We start from the raw sequence: 12,313 nt of genomic DNA, 5'->3' as shown, positions 1-12,313 counted from the left end.
TCTTCTCGTTGACTTAATGGCGAAATGAACTTTAAACAAGTAAGGAAGGCTAAGTTCGGGTGTGACCGAACATTACATACTCAGTTGAGAGCTATGGAGACAAAATAAGGAAAATCACCATGTAGGAAAATGAACCTAGGGTAACCCTGGAATGTGGTTGTATGACATGTGTATCAAATGGAAGGTATTAAAGAGTATTTTAAGAGAGAGTAGGCCATAGATCTATGGATGGACGCCATTTAGGGATGTCGCCATAAAGGTGGACCAGGGCTGACTCAAGAATTTGTTTGTACGATATGGGTATCAAATGAAAGGTGTTACTGAGCATTTTAAGAGGGAGCGGGCCTTAGGTCTATCGGTGGACGCCTTTTCGAGATATCGCCATTAAGGTGGGCGTGACTCTAGAATGTGTTTGTACGATATGGGTATCAAATGAAAGGTGTTAATGAGTATTTTCAAAGGGAGTGATCCTTAGTTCCATAGGTGGACACCGTTTCGAGATATCGCCATAAAGGTGAACCAGGGGCGACTCTAGAATGTGTTTGTACGATATGGGAATCAAATTAAAGGTGTTACTGAGCATTTTAAGAGGGAGTGGGCATTAGGTCTATAGGTGGACGCCTTTTCGAGATGTCGCCATTAGGGTGGGACAGGGGTGACTCTAGAATGTTTGTACGATATGGGTATCAAACGAAAGGTGTTACTGAGCATTTTAAAAGGGAGTTGGCATTAGGTCTATAGGTGGACGCCTTTTCGAAATATCGCCATTAGGGTGGGCCAGGGGTGACTCTAGAATGTGTTTGTACGATATGGGTATCAAATGAAAGGTGTTAATGAGTATTTTGAAAGGGAGTGATCCTTAGTTCTATAGGTGGAAAGAAGCCTTTTCGAGATATCGCCATAAAGGTGGACCAAGTGTGACTCTAGAATGTTTGTACGTTATGGGTATCAAACGAAGGGTGTTACTGAGCATTTTAAGAGGGAGTGGGCATTAGGTCTATAAGTGGACGCCTTTTCGAGATATCGCCATTAGGGTGGGCCAGGGTGACTCTAGAATGTGTTTGTACGATATAGGTATCAAATGAAAGGTGGTAATAAGTATTTTAAAAGGGAGTAATCCTTAGTTCTATAGGTGGACGCCTTTTCGAGATATCGCCATAAAGGTGGACCAAGGGTGACTCTAGAATCTTTGTACGATATGGGTATCAAACGAAAGGTGTTACTGAGCATTTTAAGAGGGAGTGGGCATTAGGTCTATAGGTGGGCGCCTTTTCGAGATATCGCCATTAGGGTGGGCCAGGGGTGACTCTATAATGTGTTTGTACGATATGGGTATCAAATGAGAGGTGTTAATGAGTATTTTGAAAGGGAGTGATCCTTAGTTCTATAGGTGGAAAGAAGCCTTTTCGAGATATCGCCATAAAGGTGGACCAAGTGTGACTCTAGAATGTTTGTACGATATGGGTATCAAACGAAGGGTGTTACTGAGCATTTTAAGAGGGAGTGGGCATTAGGTCTATAAGTGGACGCCTTTTCGAGATATCGCCATTAGGGTGGGCCAGGGTGACTCTAGAATGTGTTTGTACGATATAGGTATCAAATGAAAGGTGGTAATGAGTATTTTAAAAGGGAGTAATCCTTAGTTCTATAGGTGGACGCCTTTTCGAGATATCGCCATAAAGGTGGACCAAGGGTGACTCTAGAATCTTTGTACGATATGGGTATCAAACGAAAGGTGTTACTGAGCACTTTAAGAGGGAGTGGGCATTAGGTCTATAGGTGGACGCCTTTTCGAGATATCGCCATTAGGGTGGGCCAGGGGTGACTCTAGAATGTTTGTACGATATGGGTATCAAACGAAGGGTGTTACTGAGCATTTTAAGAGGGAGTGGGCATTAGGTCTATAAGTGGACGCCTTTTCGAGATATCGCCATTAAGGTGGGCCAGGGTGACTCTAGAATTTGTTTGTACGATATGGGTATCAAATGAAAGGTGGTAATGAGTATTTTAAAAGGGAGTAATCCTTAGTTCTATAGGTGGACGCCTTTTCGAGATATCGCCATAAAGGTGGACCAAGGGTGACTGTAGAATCTTTGTACGATATGGGTATCAAACAAAAGGTGTTACTGAGCATTTTAAGAGGGAGTGGGCATTAGGTATATAGGTGGACAACTTTTCGATATATCGCCATTAGGGTGGGCCAGGGGTGACTCTAGAATGTTTGTACGATATGGGTATCAAACGAAAGGTGTTACTGAGCATTTTAGGAGGGAGAGGGCATTAGGTCTATAGGTGGACGCCTTTTCGAGATATCGCCATTAGGGTGGGCCAGGGGTGACTCTAGAATGTGTTTGTACGATATGGGTATCAAATGAAAGGAGTTAATGAGTATTTTGAAAGGGAGTGATCCTTAGTTCTATAGGTGGAAAGAAGCCTTTTCGAGATATCGCCATAAAGGTGGACCAAGTGTGACTCTAGAATGTTTGTACGATATGGGTATCAACCGAAGGGTGTGACTGAGCATTTTAAGAGGGAGTGGGCATTAGGTCTATAAGTGAACGCCTTTTCGAGATATCGCCATTAGGGTGGGCCAGGGTGACTCTAGAATGTGTTTGTACGATATAGGTATCAAATGAAAGGTGGTAATGAGTATTTTAAAAGGGAGTAATCCTTAGTTCTATAGGTGGACGCCTTTTCGAGATATCGCCATAAAGGTGGACCAAGGGTGACTCTAGAATCTTTGTACGGTATGGGTATCAAACGAAAGGTGTTACTGAGCATTTTAAGAGGGAGTGGGCATTAGGTCTATAGGTGGGCGCCTTTTCGAGATATCGCCATTAGGGTGGGCCAGGGGTGACTCTATAATGTGTTTGTACGATATGGGTATCAAACGAAAGGTGTTACTAAGCACTTTAAGAGGGAGTGGACATTAGGTCTATAGGTGGACGCCTTTTCGAGATATCGCCATTAGGGTGGGCCAGGGGTGACTCTAGAATGTTTGTACGATATGGGTATCAAACGAAGGGTGTTACTGAGCATTTTAAGAGGGAGTGGGCATTAGGTCTATAAGTGGACGCCTTTTCGAGATATCGCCATTAGGGTGGGCCAGGGTGACTCTAGAATGTGTTTGTACGATATGGGTATCAAATGAAAGGTGGTAATGAGTATTTTAAAAGGGAGTAATCCTTAGTTCTATAGGTGGACGCCTTTTCGAGATATCGCCATAAAGGTGGACCAAGGATGACTCTAGAATCTTTGTACGATATGGGTATCAAACGAAAGGTGTTACTGAGCATTTTAAGAGGGAGTGGGCATTAGGTCTATAGGTGGACAACTTTTCGATATATCGCCATTAGGGTGGGCCAGGGGTGACTCTAGAATGTTTGTACGATATGGGTATCAAACGAAAGGTGTTACTGAGCATTTTAGGAGGGAGAGGGCATTAGGTCTATAGGTGGACGCCTTTTCGAGATATCGCCATTAGGGTGGACCAGGGGTGACTCCAGAATGTGTTTGTACGATATGGATATCAAACTAAAGGTATTAATGAGGGTTTTAAAAGCGAGTAGCCCTTAGATGTATATGTGAAGGCGTTTTCGCGATATCGACCAAAATGTGGACCAGGTGATCCAGAAAATCATCTGTCGGGTACTGCTAATTTATTTATATATGCAATACCACTAACAGTATTCCTGCGAAGATTCCAAACGCTGTTAATTTCGCCTTGTAGAACTTTTTCATTTTCTTCTACTTAATATGGTAGGTGTCACACCCATTTTACAAAGTTTTTTCCAAAGTTATATTTTGCGTCAATAAACCAATCCAATTACCATGTTTCATCCTTTTTTTCGTATTTGGTATAGAATTATGGCATTTTTTTTCATTTTTCGTAATTTTCGATATCGATAAAGTGGGCGTGGTTATGGTCGGATTTCGGCCATTTTTTATACCAATATAAGGTGAGTTCAGATAAGTGCGTGGACTAAGTTCAGTAAAGATATATCGGTTTTTGCTCAAGTTATTGTGTTAACGGCCGAGAGGAAGGCCAGACGGTGGACTGTGTATAAAAACTGGGCGTGTCTTCCACCGATTTCGCCCATTTTCACAGAAAACAGTTACCGTCATAGAGTCTATGCCTCTACTAAATTTAAGAAGGATTGGTAAATTTTTGTTCGACTTATGGCATTAAAAGTATTCTAGACAAACTAAATGAAAATGGGCGGAGCCACGCCCATTTTGAAATTTTCTTTTATTTTTGTATTTTGTTGCATCATATCATTACTGGAGTTGAATTCTGACTTAATATACTTATATACAGTAAAGATATTAAATTTTTTGTTAAAATTTGAATTAAAAAAAATTTTTTTTTAAAAAGTGGACGTGCTCTTCATCCAATTTTGCTAATTTTTATTTAGCACATATATAGTAATAGTAGTAACGTTCCTGCCAAATTTCATAATGATATCTTCAACGACTGCCAAATTACAGCTTGCAAAACTTTTAAATTACCTTCTTGTAAAAGTGGGCGGTGCCACGCCCATTGTCCAAAATCTTACTAATTTTCTATTCTACGTCATAACGTCAACCCGCTTTATCCCCCTTTGGCAATGAATTATCGCATTTTTTCGGTTTTTCGAAATTTTCGATATCGAAAAAATGGGCGTGGTTATAGTCCGATATCGTTCATTTTAAATAGCGATCTGAGATGAGTGCCCAGGAATCTACATACCAAATTTCATCAAGATACCTCAAAATTTACTCAAGTTATCGTGTTAACGGACGGACGGACGGACGGACGGACGGACATGGCTCAATCAAATTTTTTTTCGATCCTGATTATTTTGATATATGGAAGTCTATATCTATCTCGATTCCTTTATATATGTACAACCAACCGTTATCCAATCAAACTTAATATACTCTGTGAGCTCTGCTCAACTGAGTATAAAAACGAAAGTGAGTTGTTTTTTAAATTTGCAGTAGTGAAACAGGTATATACATATTCATTCATTCATTTATACATATATGTGTATGTATGTATACATGTACATTAGACTGCCTGGCCCATCGTATCGAAAAAATGTTGGTTGCCAAAAAACATATTGTAACGAATTTAGGGAAACTCCGCTTATTTTACACCTTCTGCAAACGTTCGAATCTCTGAATTGTCGAATAAATAACTCCAATATTCAGTAATGCAAAATGGTCTTTATTAGATTACTTTGGGAGTGGTACAATTATACTTCATATCGCAACTGATAGCGTGTTGAAATCAAACTGTTTACTGACTACTCAGATTGCTCTGCTTTTATACCCCCTGTTGCCTTGTCCGCATCTTTCCCTCTAGAATCTTCTACTTGGTTACCAGCTACATGTGTATTTGTAGTTTGTATCCACATGCGTGTGTATATGTGAGTACTACTTCGGCTGATGATTACATGTGTTTATGAGTATCTCTTCGTTGCCTTGTATGTATGTGAGTAAATGATGACTGATTTGATGTACACAAGAGTGGCAGCTTACTTTATTGTTGTTGTACCTTTATTTACTTAGTATCTGATTAGTGATGTAAATCAGTTAAATGGAAGGCGCGATAACCTCCAAAGAGATTTTAGGCCGAGCTTCTCTTCCATTTGCGTCGTGCTCCTTTTTTAATTTTTCCTTCAAATTAGCGGGACGGGACCTACTTGTTTTATGCCGACTCCGAACGGCATCTGCGAGGCAGATGAGGTTTCATTGAGAGCTTTTCATGGCAGGAATACACTCGGAGTGCTTGGCAAACACTGCCGAGGGCGACCCCGCTTAGAAAAATTTTCTTCTAATTGAAAACCTTATTTCTAAAATTTTAATGTTGCTTTGCACGGGGCGTGAACCCAGGATTCTCAGTGTGGTAAGCGGAGCATACTACTATCACACCACGGTGGCCGCCATGTGAATCAATTAGTGATGGTAATATTCGTCCCAATATGTATTTATTACGAAAAGATGATTGTTATTTTTTAATGCAACATTGAAGTCACATATTATATGAGCTCTTAAAATCACCAACATGATTTTTTCCACCTACAAGTTAGTTTATAAAGACGGCGAATTGCGATATCACTTTATCTTGGATGCAAGTTTTAAAATGGGCTGCATCAGAGCTCGGCTAAAGAACGTCCTATCGGAGAATTATTTTCTTAGCGTTTTATGTCAGCTGGAAATACATTGATGACCAGATAGGACGGTTTTTGGAAAAATTTTTGTTTTTATGCGCTCTTCAAACAAAAACTGAGTTCGCGAGTTTTTCAAATAATCATTATGTATGTAGTTGGAAAGTTCAGTTATTTAATGTACCAAAGGATGAAAGTATGAGGCCGTGTAAATCAATTGAAACATTACAAGCTAGTTTAATTTACCATCCCAGCGGGTGAGGGGGCTTAGAATATACCAGCGGCAGGTATTCCTGTCTTAAGAGGCGACTAAAATACCAAATTGGTCAAAATTGTATCAAAGTCTGTCAATCTTTTACACATGTACAGAGGTGACACTGAGCTCCCTCTCGCCCTTAGCTGAATAGCATGATTTGTCTACTTGTAATTGAGTGATCCAGCTTCTTCTTATGGAAAAAAGAGATAAGTTCATGTTTTCTTGTATAAATCGATGTGTATTTTTTACCGCACTTTTACGGATGTTTTTATAAGTTGCGCTTTTATTCACTTTTTATCGCCGGCCTTTCCAACGAAACAAATAATTTATATTCTAATTGTCTGTTATGTGTTTAAAACGGAGCTTAAATTGTTAGGCATACCTATCATATTCACCCTTATCGCGAAGTTCACGCGGAAAAGTTTTCGCCTTCACTTCTTTCGTTCGGGTGAACTTTTTCCGCCTATCGGCAATTTCGGGCGAACAAAAGTTCACTTCGAAACAGGTGATGCTCTATTTTGAATTAGCAGAGAACAAATAACTACAATTGTGTAAATTTTGTAACCAATCATATATTTCCTCAAATTAAACAAAAATAGAAATAAAAAATTTATAAAATAACGTTTAGTATTGCACTTAGGTTGGTATTGATTGAGCGCGAGGAGAATATAAATGTGAAAGCGATTCGGAGGCAATTAAGGGACAGTTCTAACCCTTTGGAGCTAAATGATTCACTGGAAGCTAAAAATTACTATTTTCAGCAGTTTTGAATAATAATTTAAGTTTTTTCAATTAGCTTTCGCCAATATTACAGGCTATACAAGTCGCCATTCTAATATTTGCTAGTTATTCTTACCAACTTCTTGCCACCAATGAAGCAAAAATTTGGAGTTCCACCAATTGTAAAGTTGAGTACATGTCTTCGTTTTTTCGCATAGGGAAAAGGCGTTGGAAAGGACGATGAAGTGGGCCTTTTATTGATTTACTTCTAATAATAAAAGTACATATAATTATAAGAGTACCAAATTTCAAACCAAAAAATTATTTACATTTTTCTTCGTTCGCCTGGAAAATGTAAGTGAACAAATTTGGGTTTCCGCGCTGTTCATTTCGCCCGAACAAAGAGTTGCCGATAAGGTGAAATCTTTTTCGAACACGAAAAATTGTTTCGCCACCCTCTGCGATAGGGTGAACAAAAACTGAATGTTTTTGGTGAAAATAAAACTCGCGATAAGGGTGAAGGTGAAATCTTTTTCCAACACGAAAAATTGTTTCGCCACTCTGCGTTAGGGTGAACAAAAACTGTGAATATTTTCGGGTGAAAACAAAACTCGCGATAAGGGTGATTGAGTATTGGGATGTCCCTATTCTACGCTATTTTTCCCCTTTTATATCGTACGAATAGCCAGTTCTAAAATATTAATATACATACTACATACATATCTAGTCCAAAATTTACGGAAAAATCCCAAAAGCTTCAGTAAGAAGTTTCCAAAAATAAAGAATAAAAAGAAATTTTACGAACACTTTTACTATGGAATTTCAAGCTAACATGTTTTGTAAAAATAAAGAAATACATTTAGGTATTTTGTTTCAATACTCACCACTTAATCTTTCAAAAGTCATATAAAACAAGTAACTCCCTCCTTGGGGTGCGCCAAATAATTCACACGAAAATCAAAATAGTATCGTCCGAGAAATTATTGTTATTCAATGCAAACTTTATAAAGAGTTTACGCAAGTGTCTTTTTGAGCTCTTTTATCAGTTCTGACTGCTTTTTGCTCCCTAACACGTTTACAAATTCACTTGATATTAACTGCAGTTCTCAATTTTTTTGAGATTTGCAAAAAAAGAAAACAAATCAAATAAAAAGTTCAAAATAAAACCAATTGGCTTATTCGTACGAAATTACGTTTGTTTTCTTGCTATGCCGCTTGTTAAAAAGACAAAAAGCCAAAATATCGATAAGTTTGCGCGATATGCAATATCTGGTATTGGGATCAATTATATTAGTTTTTTTTTGTTTTGTTTAATGCTATAACTTCTTTTACATACACCGTGCTCCACAAACACTGTGTCGCTCTTAAGAGCTTAAGAAAAAAACACGATCCAGTGAAGAGTTTACTATGTATATGCGCCCTGCTATTAGACTGTGCCAATTAAAATTCGCTTACGACGCCACAAGTAATGCTTCAAAATAAAATGCGATAAAACTGCAAATAAACAATATACAGATAAAATTAGTTTTAAAAACTTAAAATTTTATCAAAAGTCATAATTATGAATATGCAAGTAAGAAAATAAATTAATTAAGTGACAGTTAACTTAGAAGGCTCAGTTTTGGCACCGATACTGTTCTTAATTTATATTAATGATATAGTTAACGCTTAAGGTTGTGAAATTAAACTTTTCGCTGATGATGTATTAATAATGATTAGTGAGAATAATATTAATTCTGCACTTTCTAAAATACAACATGAACTGAATAACCTGTATAAATGGTTGTGCGGAAATAGACTGAAACTTAATACAAATAAAACGAAATTTATTATAATAACAGGGAGGAACGTTAATGAGGATATAATTGGTTTAAAAATAAATGATGGAAGCATACAAAAAGTTGACAGTGTAAAATATTTGGGAATTATATTTGATAACAAACTCAAGTTTGAAGAACATATAAACTACACAGTCGAGAAAGTTGCGAAAAAAATTGGGGTTATGCAGAGAACATCCAAATATATTCAAAAAAGTACAAAATTATATATAAGTCCATTATAGAACCGCACTTTGTATACTGCCCATCTATTCTATTCATTGTGTCAGACAAAGAAATAGATAAACTTCAAAAGATGCAAAACAGATGTATGAGATTCATTCTTAAAAAACCTAGAGATACTCGTACGGCTCATATGCTGAGAAGTTTGAACTGGTTAAGTGTCAAGCAAAAGATTTTTTTTCACGCTATGAAGTTTATATTTAATATTAAAAGTGAAAATGTACCTGAATATCTAAGTAAAAACGTAGTATTAGTTAAGCAAACACATAACATAAATACAAGGAATAAACATAATTTCAAATTGCCTTTATTCAGAACTGAAATAGATCAGCAAAATATTTTTTATAAAGATCTAAAAAGATTCAATAAACTGCCTATAGATATAAAAAGTTGTAATGAAATCGTAGCTTTTAAAGCAAAACTTTACGAATATTGTAAAACCTTAGTAATAAGATAGTAAATTGAAATCTAATTTAATTTATGAATTAGGCTTTTTTGCCGTAATAAATAAATGAAATGAAAATAGAAAATGTTATTGTCAAATGACCATTGGTCTATTGTGCCCTCATATCAGCACTTCATCATAGCTAAATTTCTTGATGAAGCTTAGTAGTTATCGCAGGCATTGTCAGCTAATTAAAAAATTAGTTTCCCAAAAACCCTCGTGAAGTATCACTATAAGTACACCAACATTGTGATGCTGTCCAATGTTGCCCTCTGTTTTTTAAGATGTGAACCCTTGATTGTGAGGTCATCTGGGGGAGTAGTTGTTAAATTTGTTTCGGGTTGATGAAATTCAATTCTTGTCAGTTTAGCTTTTAGCGATTGTGGTGCAAATTGCACCAAAAACCGTGAACACATAAATGCACCAAAATTACATACATATATGCAGGCACATTTTAGACGCAGGAGGAGATAGAAATAACAATTCGAAATTTACTTGACATATTTCTGAAACATCAGCTGGTCGGCAAACAAGATTATCGGCTGGTCCGGAGACTAGGCTTTCATATACACGTATCCGTGCACATTGTGTCAAAAGAATGGGAGTAGGAACTACTACGTCTCTGTTTCACAAGATAAAGCAACACTATCACACAAATTGATTTTCAGCTTTTAATACAACAACTCAAACTGTAGGTACCTACACGGCTGCATAAACCATTTTCAAAAAATTCCAGTCCAAGAGCTATATCTCGTTATATCCCGATTAAAAAATCCTTTATTGAAAGACATTTCGAAGTAGAGGTAATCAAAAATCGCTTATTAGTAATCAGAACCGTTCACATAAGAATCTGTTGAAAACTAACCAAACCAAAACAACTTAAGGTTGACGAGTTGCGAAGCTCTGGTGAAAATTTCCACCGCTAATGACAGCGCCGTATGAAAGTAGACAGTTAAACCCATTGATTGGGTACTGAGCGAGAACTAGTACTGTCGTAAAAGCTATAACCCACTGTGAAGGTTAAAGATTCAAGCCTGACTACAATAAACTTTAGCTTTGTTTTCGCCCATCTAAATACGACCATACAAATTTCTTTGCTGCTATGTATTCTCCCCTGTGAGAATGTCTGGAAATCATGCTGATTTTATTCATTACAGATGCATACATGTCTGATCGCATTTAATTAAAATAAAGATTATGCTATCAACGGGTTATATGCACTTTCAACTCGCAATTGTTCCGCACCGTCGCACAAAATAAATGACACGTGTTGCAAAAAATAACCTATTATACATATTCTAGGTTGGAAAAGTACGAAATGGTACGCATACACATAAAGTACCCTTTGAGATTGTGATCCGTTTGGGAGAAACTACATTACAAAGAATACGACGCAGAACGCAATTGCAGCAATCCTGCTAATCGCAATTATGAATATTTTTCAAAGGCAATTTACTAAGAATTTAAGCCACCTCATTTTTCCTGACATTTGCTAATTTTTTGCATTGATGAGCCAATTTCATAATGGAAATAAGCCGTGAGTTAACTCGAGCACACGCGCTTATATATATACATGAAAAATATATATAAAAGGGCACATGGACAAATCCGCCACGATGCAAAAATGGACGTCAAGCTTATCCACAATTATGGTAGTGCGGCCATGGCACTGGTGGTTTTAGAGCTTGTGCAACGCGAAGAAACGAGAAAATTCCATACGTCAACCTAATCAAAATTCCTTCCGTTATATTTCTCAGGGATAAACTCGATGTATTTAAATAAATTATGATAATGCAATAAATAAACTTTGCAATTACCTGGTAAATTTTTTACAATTAATTTATCGTGATCAACACTCAATTCTACAACTTTTGTTGCTGCTGATATAATTTTTTGTGCTTGGAACTTCAATCATCGATTACAATCACCAGTTTGATTGATATCCCAGAGTTGCTCAAAGTGTGCGTTATGTAATATAGCACGGTCGATAAACTTTGGCGTAGTCGAAAAATTATCTATAAAGGGCCCATTACTGATACTTAGCATAGACTTGACCATTGTGCATGAAATTTCATTCACAATGGACTTGACTTGAGAACTGTCACATTTAAATGAACATTGCATTTCACTGATTACTCAAAACTTAGCAACACTTAACTTGAGTTAGGAGTCTGTTGAATTTTAATTTTCAATGTAAGTTCTAAGTGACGTTTACATTTTGAGTTGCCATTTGTATAGATAGAATGCCACTACATCGAGATCAGCATGCATATAGGACAGACAGGTCGACAGAAACTGCATTGTATCAACTGTCCACAGAAATCCAAAGTGCGTTCGAGTGCAGGGAGATAACGCTATGCGCATTTTGGACATAGAGGGGGCTTTCGACAACACGACACACGAAAGTGTGAATCGGGCACTCGAGAGAAGAGAGATACAACGTCCAATCCGTATGTGGATAAACGCCTTATTGCGTACGAGGACTGCCGAAACCTCAAGTGGGGACGGTACAGTAGAGATCAAAACAACGAAAGGATGTCCGCAAGGGGGCGTCCTGTCACCCCTGCTGTGGAGCCTGGTAGTAGATGAACTTCTACAGAGGCTCTCAGAAAACGGTATCCGATGTCAGGGGTACGCGGATGATATTGTTATCATTGTAAGGGGCAAATTTGAGAGCACC

The 12,313-nt window shown here is 37.4% G+C and overlaps 1 protein-coding gene across 2 annotated transcripts in view; it reads right to left on the bottom strand.

The window, feature by feature from the left end:
- eIF5 (eukaryotic translation initiation factor 5) overlaps nucleotides 1-11,575 on the bottom strand; it is a 49,866-nt gene extending 38,291 nt beyond the window's left edge. Inside the window, exons 1-3 of one of the 2 annotated variants that reach the window (XM_067779875.1) lie at nucleotides 11,451-11,575; nucleotides 8,465-8,622; nucleotides 8,013-8,397 (exon numbers count right to left, since the gene is read on the bottom strand). The gene's annotated coding sequence lies outside the window, so the exon portion shown is untranslated. The remainder of the gene's footprint in view (nucleotides 1-8,012; nucleotides 8,398-8,464; nucleotides 8,623-11,450) is intronic. The other variant, XM_067779877.1, reaches the window with a different exon arrangement.
- Nucleotides 11,576-12,313: the final 738 nt, after the last annotated feature.

This window comes from Eurosta solidaginis, chromosome 4 (genome assembly GCF_040869045.1).
Source record: "Eurosta solidaginis isolate ZX-2024a chromosome 4, ASM4086904v1, whole genome shotgun sequence".
Lineage (NCBI taxonomy): Eukaryota > Metazoa > Arthropoda > Insecta > Diptera > Tephritidae > Eurosta > Eurosta solidaginis.
Note: the sequence above shows the minus strand (reverse complement) of the source record. Positions and strands in the feature narration are given on the sequence as shown.